Below are 12,304 nucleotides of genomic sequence, written 5' to 3'. Positions count from 1 at the left end.
TTATGTTTAGGATATATTTTTGTTCTCATGAAACAGCTCGAGGATACATTGTCAAATAAAAAAAAATAGACTATAAAAGTGTAAAACATGTGTATATATATATATATCTGTATACACACACACAACCAACATCAGTCAATTGTCCATTATATATTAAAACAATCAAGTTGTAACATATAGATATAGATACAGATACATGCATAGCTTGTGCACCTATAGAATGTGAGTCAAAATATCGACGGTAATGACCACTATTTACTCAAGCACTTCATTACCAGCTGGGTACTGTGCCAAGTACTTTAGCAGCATTACCCCATTTAACCTTTACAACAATACCATCAGTGGACACCATTACCCCAAGTTGGGGGAGACATTTCAGAGGAAAAGGATCTATCCAAGCCTCTCTAGAAAAGGCAGAACCAAGTAAGCCCAGATCCCTCTGACCCCACTGCGCTACAGTTAGTAGCTCAAACTCACCAGGCGTAGGTAGTACAATAATAGCCCTGGTGCACAGTGGTTAAGGGCTATGCCTGTTAATCAAAAGGTCAGCAGTTTTGAAACCACCAGCTGCTCCTTGGAAACCCTAGGGGGCAGTTCTACTCTGTTCTATGGAGTCCCTATGAGTTAGAATCAACTCAATGGCAAAGGCTTTTTTTTTTAGGTAGTACAAACAAAATTCAGGGTGTGAACTGAATTTAAAGTGTTTCTGAACTGGTAACACTCCAATGCCTGGGAAAAAAAACAATGCAAATCCTCTCTGGATCATGCATCTACATTCTCAGCCCCAAAAACTTCTCACCAAAAGCATCCACAGAAAGCACGTAATTCAGAGCTAAACACAACTAAGTTGAAGTACACTCAGAAACAGGTGCTATGTGTAAGAACAAGTAGAAACTAAAGACAGTAGAAAGAGAACTGTGTGCATCAGAATTTAGTTATCTGCTTTAGATGCTAGAATAACTATGCTTGTCACGTCTAAAGAGATGATTTTAAGGCTTCAATATAGCTGCACAGAACATAACACTATAAAAGATAACCAAAAAGATTTTAAAACAAATCAAAAAGAATCCCAAGAAATAAAAATACAGAAATTGGCAGTAAAAACTCAGTGGGTGGGATTAATAGTAGAGTCAATACTGCTGAAGAGAGAACTGGTAAACTGGAAGGCCGGCAAGAAGAAATAATTTAGGATGCAATACTGAGAGACCGTAGGAAGAGACTCTGAAATTAGCTTTTGCATGTAGAGTAGCTAAAGTGAATGGAAGAAATGATGAAGTAAAAGAGCTGAACGGAAGATTTCAAAGGGTGGCTCAAGAAACCAAAGTAAAGTATTATAATGAAATGTGCAAAGACCTGGAATTAGAAAATCAAAAGGGAAGAACACGTTCAACATTTCTCAAGCTGAAAGAGCTGAAGAAAAAATTCAAGCCTTGAATTGCAATATTGAAAGATTCTGCGGACAAAATATTGAATGATTCAGGAAGCATCAAAAGAAGATGGAAGGAATACACGGTGTCACTGTACCAAAAAGAATTGGTGAATGTTCAACATTTTTAGGAGGCAGCATACGATCAAGAACCAATGGCACTGAGGGAAGGAGTCCAAGATGCACTGAAGGCATTGGCAAAAGACAAGGCCCCAGGAATTGACAGAATACCAAATGAGATGCTTGGACAAACAAATTCATCACTGGAAGCACTCATTCGTCTATGCCAAGAAATCTGGAAGACAGCTAGCTACCTGGCCAACCAACAGAAGATATCCATATTTGTGCCCACTCCAAAGAAAAGTGATCCAACAGAATGCAGATATCATTGAATAATATCATTAATATCACATGCAAGTAAAATTTTCCTGGAGATAATTCAAAAATGGTTGCAGCAGCATATCAACAGGGAACTGCCATAAAATCAAGGTTCAGAAGAGGACAGGGAATGAGGGATATCATTGATGATGTCAGACGGATCTTGGCTGACAGCAGAGAATACCAGAAAAAGGTAACTGTTTTATTGACTAAGTAAAGGCACCCAAATGTATGGATCATAACAAATTATGGATAACATTGTGAACAGTGGGATTTCAGAACACTTAATTGTGCTCATGAGGAACCTGTACATAGACCAAGAGGCAGTATTTGAACAGAACAAGGGGATACTGTGTGGTATGAATCAGAAAAGGTGTGTGTCAGGATTGTATCCTTTCACGATACTTATTCAATCTGTATCCTGAGCAAATAATCCGAGATGCTGGACTACATGAAGAAGAATGCAGCATCAGAATTGGAGGAAGACTCATTAACAACCTGCATTACGCAGACGACACAACCTTGCTTTCTGAAAGTGAAGAGGACTCGAAGCATTTACTGATGAAGACCAAAGATTATAGCCTTCGGTATGGATTATACCTCAACATAAAGAAAACAAAAATCCTCCGCAACTGGGCCAATAAGCAACATCATGATAAATGGAGAAAAGATTGAAATTGTCAAGGATTTCATTTTACTTGAATCCACAATCAATGTCCATGGAAGCTGCAGTCAAGAAATCAAACAACACATTGCACTGGGCAAATCTGCTGCAAAGAACCTCTTTAAAGTGTTGAGAAACAGAGACGTCACTTTGATGACTAAGGTGCGCCCGCCCCAAGCCATGGTATTTTCAATCACCTCATACGCATGTGAAAGCTGGACAACAAATAAGGAAGACTGAAGAACTGATGCATTTGAGCTATGGCGTTGGCTAAGAATACTGAATGCACCATGGAATGCCTGAGAAGGAACAAACTTGTCCTGGAAGAAGTCCAGCCAGAATGCTCCTTAGAAGCACGGTGGTGAGACTTCATCTCATGTGCGTTGGACATATTATGGGGAGGGACAAGTCCCTGGAGAAGGACATCATGCTTGGTAAGGTAGAGGGTCAGTGAAAAAGAGGAAGACCCTCACCAAGACGGATTGACACAGTGGCTGCAACAATGCGCTCCAATAAAGGAAAGACTGTGAGGATGGCGCAAGGCTGGCCAGTGTTTCGTTCTGTTGTACACAGGGTCACTATGAGTTGGAACCAATTCAAAGGCACCTCTAACAGCAACAACAAATGAGTCAAAGAGGTTGAAAATAAAAGCTTATAAAACATGGGTAACAGAATGACAACTTGACAGACCTATAGAGAAGGCTGTGGTTTGCAGGGCCCACTTGTTCCCAGGTCACCCCCTACTCCAAGATGCAGGGCAGTACATGAATGCCAGACCCTCAGGGTGGTGGTGTGACACTCCTCCATCCTTCTCAGGCCTGGATAGGATGCCAAGCCTTGAGCAATGCCGGCTAGACCACATAGGTTAGGGTGTGACACAGGGGTCCATGCTCTGTGGGGAGACACTGTTCTCACCCTCTTGGTTCTCCCCTGGTTTTGACCTGGCAACTCCTCCACAGCATCATTGTCTCTTCTTTTGGGTATACTAAAAATACCCCAAAAAACAAAAAACCAAACTTGTTGCCAACGAGTCAATTCTGACTCATAGCGACCCTCTAAGACAGAGGCTTTCCAAGGAGTGGCCAGTGGATTTGTACTGCTGACCTTTTGGTTCACAGCTGTAGCTGTTAACCCCTGTGCCACCAGGGTGAATAGTTTCCCGCAAAAAGATATGTTACAGTCCTAACCCCTAGTACCCGGAAGTGTGAGCTCATGTGGAAAAAGAATCTTTGCAGATGTTAAGGATCTCGATATGAGACCATCCTGTACATAGGGTAATCCATAAATCCAGTGGCTGGTGTCCTTCTAAGACAAGGGCAGATATAGGGGAAAAGTCATGTGAGCATGGAGGCAAAGTCTGGAGTTGTGCGGTCACAAGCCAAGGAATGCCTGGAGCCACCAGAAGCTGGAAGAGACTGGGAAAGATTCTCCCCCTAGAGTCTCCAGAAGGTGTGCGGCCCTGCCAACAGTTTGATTTCAGACTTGTGGCCTCCAGAGCAGTGAGGGAATACGTTCCTGTTCTTTTAAGCCCCCAGTGTGTGGTTGTTAAAGCAGCCGCAGGAGACTCATAAAGGTGCTCCCTTCCTTTGCCTTCAGTTGGGGCACCAATGGCAGGCAGATGCTAGGAACACCTCCCCAAGTCGCTTGTCTTCTTTTGACACCAAGGCTTTCCTTCTCTTTGTTGCTTTGCTTTGCCGTCGCTGAAAAATGGTGCCCACCTCACTATTCCCCATCCTTACATAACAAGTTAGAGCCACTGAGTTCGAAAATTCCATTAGGCATCTAGGTAGTTAATAAGTATCAAGTAAAAACTGTTTTTAGTTCTCCTTTCTGCTCCTGCTTCTTTTTTACCTTTAAGCATCCAATTAAAGGAAAGAATTTTCCATAGGTGTTAAAAATTCTCCTCTACAGTAGTGGTCATTCTAAATAGTTCTCTGAAAGACATTATCTGAAGAAGGTTTTTTTCCCCCTGTTACTCAATTCTGCAGAAGGCCAAAAGAAAACAAATAATGAAGTAAATAACTCTCATTTCTTTGGGTGAGTGGGTAGGTGGACGGATGGAGAGCTCACATTCTCAAAGTGGGGACCTTCCAAGGTTGATGCCCTACTGATTCTGCAAGCACTGGTCCTCAGTAACTTCTGCAATTTTTGTGTTGAGCTTCGAGCCATTCGGAAAGGTGACAAGGCCCACAGGCTGGGGGAAAGGGGCAACGCTCTCCTGCTTCATGCCATTTCTCTTCTTCTGGAACTGAAAACCCTCCCGCTAAGTGGATGTTCTTCTTTGTCTTCCACCCCTGGCTGTATGTGATGGACTAATTATTTCCGCACAATCTACAACATGCCCAAAATAATCGTCTACAATTTTCTGCATTTGCTTTCTCCCAAAGAACGCATTCTTCTCCCTTAAACTTTAAAGCCCAAGTTCCTGAGAGGACCTTGGTGATGTCATCTGTAAAAATAAGCAGGAATTCATATTGCATGTCCATCACAGTAGGGCCTGGTGACCTTCGGTGAGGAAAACAGAGCTACCTGTTTGAAGGACAAATGAGGGAGAGCTCAGGAGCGCCTAGCTTCTTTCACACCCCAGTCCTGCAAAGGTGGGCGCCTAGCCCGTGCTCTCTCTTTCACCCTCTTCCTCTCCAACTTTAGGGCGCTCCATCCCAGGCCTCCCAAGCCTTCCCCTTGCAAAGCGACGCTCTCATCTTCCATCTGCTGTATTCAGATGGCGACACTGTCACATGTATAGCTCGTCGTCTTCAAATATTTGCTAGATCATAATGGATGACACTCGGTGTCTCATTACACGTCCATTTGCCCCCATTCCTCCCTGCTCACGGCGAGTGTCTCTGGTGGCTCCTCAAACAGGTGCTGGAGAGAGAATCCTGACGCGCCAGCACCTAGATGCCACGTTTCTCTGTACCATCCAAGCCCCTGCGTTTGCCAAAGCTGTGAGCGGCCCCGCACCGCATTTTCCATGCTGTTAAAAACTGTCCAAGTGTAATCACCATGCTGGCTACCCAGATTGAGCCATTTAACAGTTCATATGGTCGTTAACATGCATCTAGTGTGAAAGTGGAGCTGGGTTTGTGAATGACAGCTTTTTATTAGAACTGCCTTCCACCCTCCCCAAAGATATTATCTTCCTGTCCTTGCAACATGCCAACAACATCTTGAAGGATCCAGGGCGGGGGACACATGGGTGGGAGGGAGAAAGTGAGGGTTTGCAGGCAGAAGGGAAGTTGTCTCTGGGAGAGGCCAAGGACTGAAGAGGGCTGTGATCAGAAGCCTCTGGAATAGCGTGCGTTTAGGCACATCGGGTAAGGCACCTGTCTGCAGACACTGACAGGCTGAGGTTATCACAACTCCACCAGGAGTGGCCCGGCACGGTGGGATGAAGCCGAGACTAGTCAGATCCATCTGCAAACGGTGTCCATCCAACCACTGAGGCCGTAATAAATGTATTAATTTAGCTGCAAAGATTAAAACGTGTACAATAAGACGGATTTCCTTAACAGTTCAGTGTGGCACAACCCTAATGCGGCACATTAAAATCATCCATTACAATGAATAAATAGCTTAATGAGATTTGAAGCATAGAGCAGCCTCCCGTAAGCCAGTGATGAAGTGAAGTAGGCGATAACTGTCACCCAGCATAAATTATGCAAAAATAATACTCTGCCATCTCTCCTTGCGCATTGTGGCTTTTGTTGAATATTCAAAGGGATGTCTTTCCAGGACAATATCAAATTAATCTGTGTAATTAAAAAAAAAAATAAAGCCTGCAACAGAATTATCTACGCCATCCTTGTTTGCATAACTCTGCTTTAAACAAAGGCCAATCACAGTCTGCTTTGCCTTGGGTCATCTGTCTCCTCTCCAGGCACTGCTGCCTACCTTTAGTGATACTTCCTTTTGTTTAATACTCCTGGAGTTGACACTTCACTTCTGCACCGTGCAAACGGAATTTACACAAAGAACGTCTAGGCACAGGAGCCTGGAGTAGAGTTGGCTCAACAGTGGGAACAGGAAAGAACGTAGCGGCAATTTTTCTATTGCTCTTTAAAGGAATTCTTAATCAAATCAAGGATTTAAATGAGGCATGCTAATAGCCCCGCCTTTTTTTTTTTCTTCTTCTTCTTCTTCTTTTAAGTAAGAAGATCCCTCCCTGCCATCATTTTAGACAGAAAAAAGTGAGACGGTTATATTGTAAAACAGGGAGAAGGTAAGATATTTAAACACCAACTGAAAGCATGGCCACTGCTGCCCCCTCCCTGCTCCTTCTGAATCAGAAAGATGTGGTTCTGAATCTGCTTATGACCTTCAGGGTTTTCCCATACAGATTCACACGCTGGATTAAGCTCAGTAACTATGAAAACCATGGCTCTGCCTCGTCGGTCCTGGAAATTTACCTCATGAAGTACAGGATTCTGTTGTCAATCGTGCCATCTCCAGGCAGCTGGGTCTCCTATGAGTGATGGGGAGAGCAGAGGTTTCCCAGAAGCCCACAGAGACCCTTTCCTCCATACTCAAGACACCTGCCCCAATCACTTGCACGTTCTGTGTCTGATCTCCAGGCCTCTTGCAATGAGACAACCTGGAAACTGGTTACGTTCCTGAGCCCCCGCTTTAATCCGTTAACAGGAACAGCCCTCCGCAGTGGTCAGGCAGGCTTGCGGCGCCATTCCCCGGACCTTACTTTAACTCTCACAACCCCCACCAAGTGGATCCGCGCCACCCCCCAAGGGTGGTCAAACAACAACCCGGGGAGGCTCAGATGGTTAAAAGTGTGCCTAAAGTCACATTGGTAAGAAGTGGGGGCCTGGGATTAAAAAGAAAAGATTTTTCTGACTTGAAATAAGTCCTTTAAAAGATCATGCCTGAAATCCCTGAATTGCACCAATGTCCTGGTTGTGATGAGCTATCATTCGGCAAGGTGTTACGATCTGGGGGACATTGGGTAGAGAGATCTGTCTCTACTGTCTTCGCAACTTCACTGGGATGTTTAATTATTTCCAAATGGAATGTTTTTTTGTTTTGTTTTTAGTTATACTAAACCATCTTTCTATCCCTCTATCCAGAGTTATATGCAGTGGGCGGAATGGTGGCCCCAGCCAACAGATACATTCATACCAAATCCTTGGAACCTGTCAACGTGGCCTTATTTGGAAATGGGGACTTTGCATCTGTGATTAGGTGAGGCGTTTTGTGATGAGATCCCCTCGATTTTCTGGGTGGGATCTAAGCCTGATGATGGTGTCCTTCTAAGAGACAGGCAGATGACAGATGGTCACACAAAGGGAGACAACAGAGAAGAGAAGGCGGCGGTGCTGTGAAGACGTAGGTAGGGACAGGAGGGAGTGTGCCCACAAGCCAAGGAGCACCTAGAGCCACCAGGAGCTGAAGAGGCAAGAACGGAATTTTCCAGAGAGCCTTCAGAGGGAGGCAGCCCTGCTTATGCCTTGATCTTGGACTTCTGGCCTCCAGAACTATGGAAGCAGGCCTTTCTGTTGCTCTACACCACTCGGTTTGTGGCGCTTTGTTACAGCACCTGCAGCAATCTCATACACCAAACCTTCAAACTCTTAGAGAAAAGGAAAACTGTGCCCCGATGAAATCTTCAGAACCGTTTTTCCCTAAGCAAGTTTATTCAGATCAACTGAAATCAACACATCGGTAAGAAATCCTGAAGGACACAGCCGTCAAGTCATCCTATATGTACCGGGGGAGAGCCACGGGGTTGTCTGAAAGGGGGCTGGGTCACCACGAGGCCATCTGGATGTGCTTTTCAGCTACCGTGACACAAGCGATCATGCCCAAACCAGACACGTTGCTGAAGGATCGTCCCAAGCAGCCACGATGAGGAACAGGTGGAAAGCCCTGTTTGCACGGCACTGAAGGGTTGCCTCAACCATTGAGTCTGCCATCTGAGGGCTGGGGCTCCTCTGGATTCTAAAAGGGCCTTGAAATGAGCCCGGTGTGGGTGTTCTTTCTGGGAATCCAGCTCACACTGTCCCAGCCAGATCAGAGACACAGAGGCTACCTCAAAACTCAAGTGATTAGTTGACGACAAAGGTACCAAGCAAGCAGTTTTTGTTTCATATCTGAGTTGAAAGGCAAAAGACCAATTCCCTTTCATGCATGCAGAAGGTTCAAAGCACTTTCAGAATTTGTGTGAGGTCAGGTTTATTCAGGGGCATTGGGGGTTTCCAAATGGGGATGGACTCCAGAATGTCTCAAAGCACACACTGGGGAAGCTAAACCAACAAGGTCTCTACTCAGGCAAACTAGCCTTCATCCCAGCCAGGATGGGTGTGCTAGCACAGCAGTGGGAGGGCCATGGCCTCAAATAAGTCAGAGAAGGCAAGAGACACTGGACAGAGTACCAGCCTGGGCATCCCTCATGCCCCCTAATTACATACAATGACAGTTGGAGGTGCCTTTAATGATCACATCCTTCTCATCCAAGTTACATGTTGCAAAGTATCGGTGCTGGAGGGCTCTGCATTTGGGCAAGGTACCAAAGGAAGCAGGGGAGAAGATGACAGGAGAAGAGAAGTTGACAGGAGAGATGATGACAGAGGGAAAGAAGCTGATGAGAGGAGAGAAGCTGATGAGAGGAGAGATGACGACAGAGGGAAAGAAGCTGATGGAGGAGAGAAGCTGATGGGAAGAAAGAGGCTGACAGAAGGGGAGATGATGGTGGAAGAAGAGAAGATAAGGGAAGGAGAGACAATGACACAAGGAGAGATGATGATAAAGGAGAGAAGCTGATGGGAAGGGAGAAGCTGATGGAGGAGAGAAGATGACAGGAGAGAAGATGATGGGAGGAGAGAAGCTGATGGGAGGAGAGATGATGACAGATGGAAAGAAGCTGATGGAGGAAAGAAGCTGATGGAAGAAAGAAGCTGACAGGAGGAGAGGAGCTGACGGAAGGAGAAAAGCTGATGGAGGAGAGAAACTGATAGAAGGAGAGAAGCTGATGGGAAGAGAGAAGCTGATGGAAGGGGAGATGATAATGGAGGGAGAGAAGGTGACTGGAATAGAAAAGCTGACAGAAGGTGAGAAGATGATGGAAGAAGAGAAGATGATGGAAGGAGAGATGCTAACACGAGGAGAGATGATGATAGAGGAGAGAAGCTGATGGGAAGGGAGAAGCTGATGGAGGAGAGAAGCTGATGGAGGGAGAGAAGATGATAGAAGCTAGAAACCCGGAGGGGAGTCCCGACCAGAGTCCCTCTGCCACAGGACAACTCAACCATCAGACTGGCACTCAGACACAGAAGGACCCACTGGATCCATCAGGGCCAGGAACCTCCAACTGTAGCATCCCCCAAAGGAAGTAGGAAAGTAAAAGCAGCCAGGTCTAGAGCTGGCCACCTGAGTCCTCCAGGAAAGATGCCACTGTCCTCAGGACCTCCTCAAGTTCAAAATCCCCTCAGTTTTGGATTGAGCCACAAAGTCTCCAATAACTGCAGAAAACTGCTTGCAAAACATGTCACTCACAGCCCCTTCCAAATCCCCTATTACCTTAGCAACGCAGGCATGAAGGCCAGCAGCCTCCCATCTTGTATTGGTGCAGGGCACACCTCCATGTTTGGATCATTCTGCAGCTTCAAGCTTCCCTAACTAGTGCTCACTGGTGGGAACGGTGGACATGTCCCTCAAGACATGTGGAGGAGGCTTCCAACCCATGTCTGAACTCAGCAGGAAGGCAGCTGGAGTGTGGTATTTTCCCAGAGGGACTGCCAGTGAGAGGCAGTGTGGGTGGGGCCCCCACACCATGGGGACTCCTGGCTTCAGCACCCTTAGCTAGGTAGCTAGGTGGCCTTGGGTAAGTCTCCTCACCTCTGTTTCCTTTGTCTGTGGAATGGGAATATTAGCCCAACCTCACAGGGTCTGTGCTGGGAGAGATGGTGTAGGGAAGTGCTGGGCACACAGAAGGGCCCGCAGGAGGTGGCCACTCAGCCTCACACTACAATCCATGGTGGCCATTGCCAAACAGGTAAGCTAAAATGCTCTGGGTGAGAGGCGTTCTGTGGTCAGACATGCCCAAGTCCACATGGCCACTCCAATCTCTGGTCTGGCTCCATGCTTGTCCTGCCTTCACTTTTGTGCTGGTCCCATTTCCCCAAACTAGGAAAGTCAGCTTCCCTTCTGAGGCTCTGTCAAAGCCTGGCTTTCTCCAGGGGATGAACCCAGATCCTCCCACTCCTCCCACCTACAGCCCTCCTCCACCTGGGATCCTTTCCAATAGCACTCACATTGTAGGGCACAGAATTTCAGGGTGTTTCAGTCTGCAGCCTTCTTTCTTGTGGATTCTATACTCATCTTACCATCATGAATTGGACGGGGTGACAGAACAGTACAGCTACTACTATTAACTATGCCATCAATGCCCTCTGCTGCTGTCAGCACCTCCACCACCATGTCCATCACCAACCATCACTACCATCACCACCATCATCACCAATACCCCCACCATCATCACCAATACTACCATCACCACTATCATCATCACCGATACTACCACCACCACCATCACCACTATCATCATCACCGATACTACCACCACCACCATCACCACTATCATCATCACCGATACTACCACCACCACCATCACCACCACCACCAATACCACCACCACCGTCACCACCATCATCATCACCGATACTACCACCACCACCATTACCACCATCATCATCGCCGATACCACCACCACCACCATCACCACCACCATCGCCGATACTACCACCACCATCACCACCATCATCGCCGATACTACTACCACCACCATCACCACTATCATCACCGATACTACCACCACCACCATCACCACTATCATCACCGATACTACCACCACCACCATCACCACCATCATCACCGATACTACCACCACCACCATCACCACCATCATCATCGCTGATACTACCACCACCACCATCACCACCACCATCGCCCATATTACCACCACCACCACCATCATCGCCGATACTACTACCACCACCATCACCACTATCATCACCGATACTACCACCACCACCATCACCACCATCATCACCGATACTACCACCACCACCATCACCACCATCATCATCGCTGATACTACCACCACCACCATCACCACCACCATCGCCGATATTACCACCACCACCACCATCATCGCCGATACTACTACCACCACCATCACCACTATCATCACCGATACTACCACCACCACCATCACCACTATCATCACCGATACTACCACCACCACCATCACCATCATCATCACCGATACTACCACCACCACCATCACCACCATCATCATCGCTGATACTACCACCACCACCATCACCACCACCATCGCCGATATTACCACCACCACCACCATCATCGCCGATACTACTACCACCACCATCACCACTATCATCACCGATACTACCACCACCACCATCACCACTATCATCATCACCGATACTACCACCACCACCATCACCACCATCATCATCGCCGATACTACCACCATCACCACCACCATCACCACCACCACCATCATCATCGCCGATACTACCACCACCACCATCACCACCATCATCATCACCGATACTACCACTACCACCATCACCACCACCAATACCACCACCACCATCACCACCATCATCGCCGATACTACCACCACCACCATCACCACCATCATCACCGATACTACCACCACCACCATCACCACCATCATCATCGCCGATACTACCACCACCACCATCATCATCGCCGATACTACCACCACCACCATCACCACCACCACCATCATCATCGCCGATACTACCACCACCACCATCACCACCATCATCATCACCGAT

General features: G+C 46.8%; 1 protein-coding gene across 1 annotated transcript in view; it reads right to left on the bottom strand.

The window, feature by feature from the left end:
- Positions 1-12,304, bottom strand: part of CDH4 (cadherin 4) — a 710,466-nt gene that overhangs the window by 545,066 nt on the left and 153,096 nt on the right. The gene's annotated exons all lie outside the window — the stretch shown is intronic.

The sequence above is a fragment of the Loxodonta africana genome, chromosome 24 (assembly GCF_030014295.1).
Source record: "Loxodonta africana isolate mLoxAfr1 chromosome 24, mLoxAfr1.hap2, whole genome shotgun sequence".
NCBI lineage: Eukaryota > Metazoa > Chordata > Mammalia > Proboscidea > Elephantidae > Loxodonta > Loxodonta africana.
This window is presented reverse-complemented; position numbering and strand designations above follow the sequence as displayed.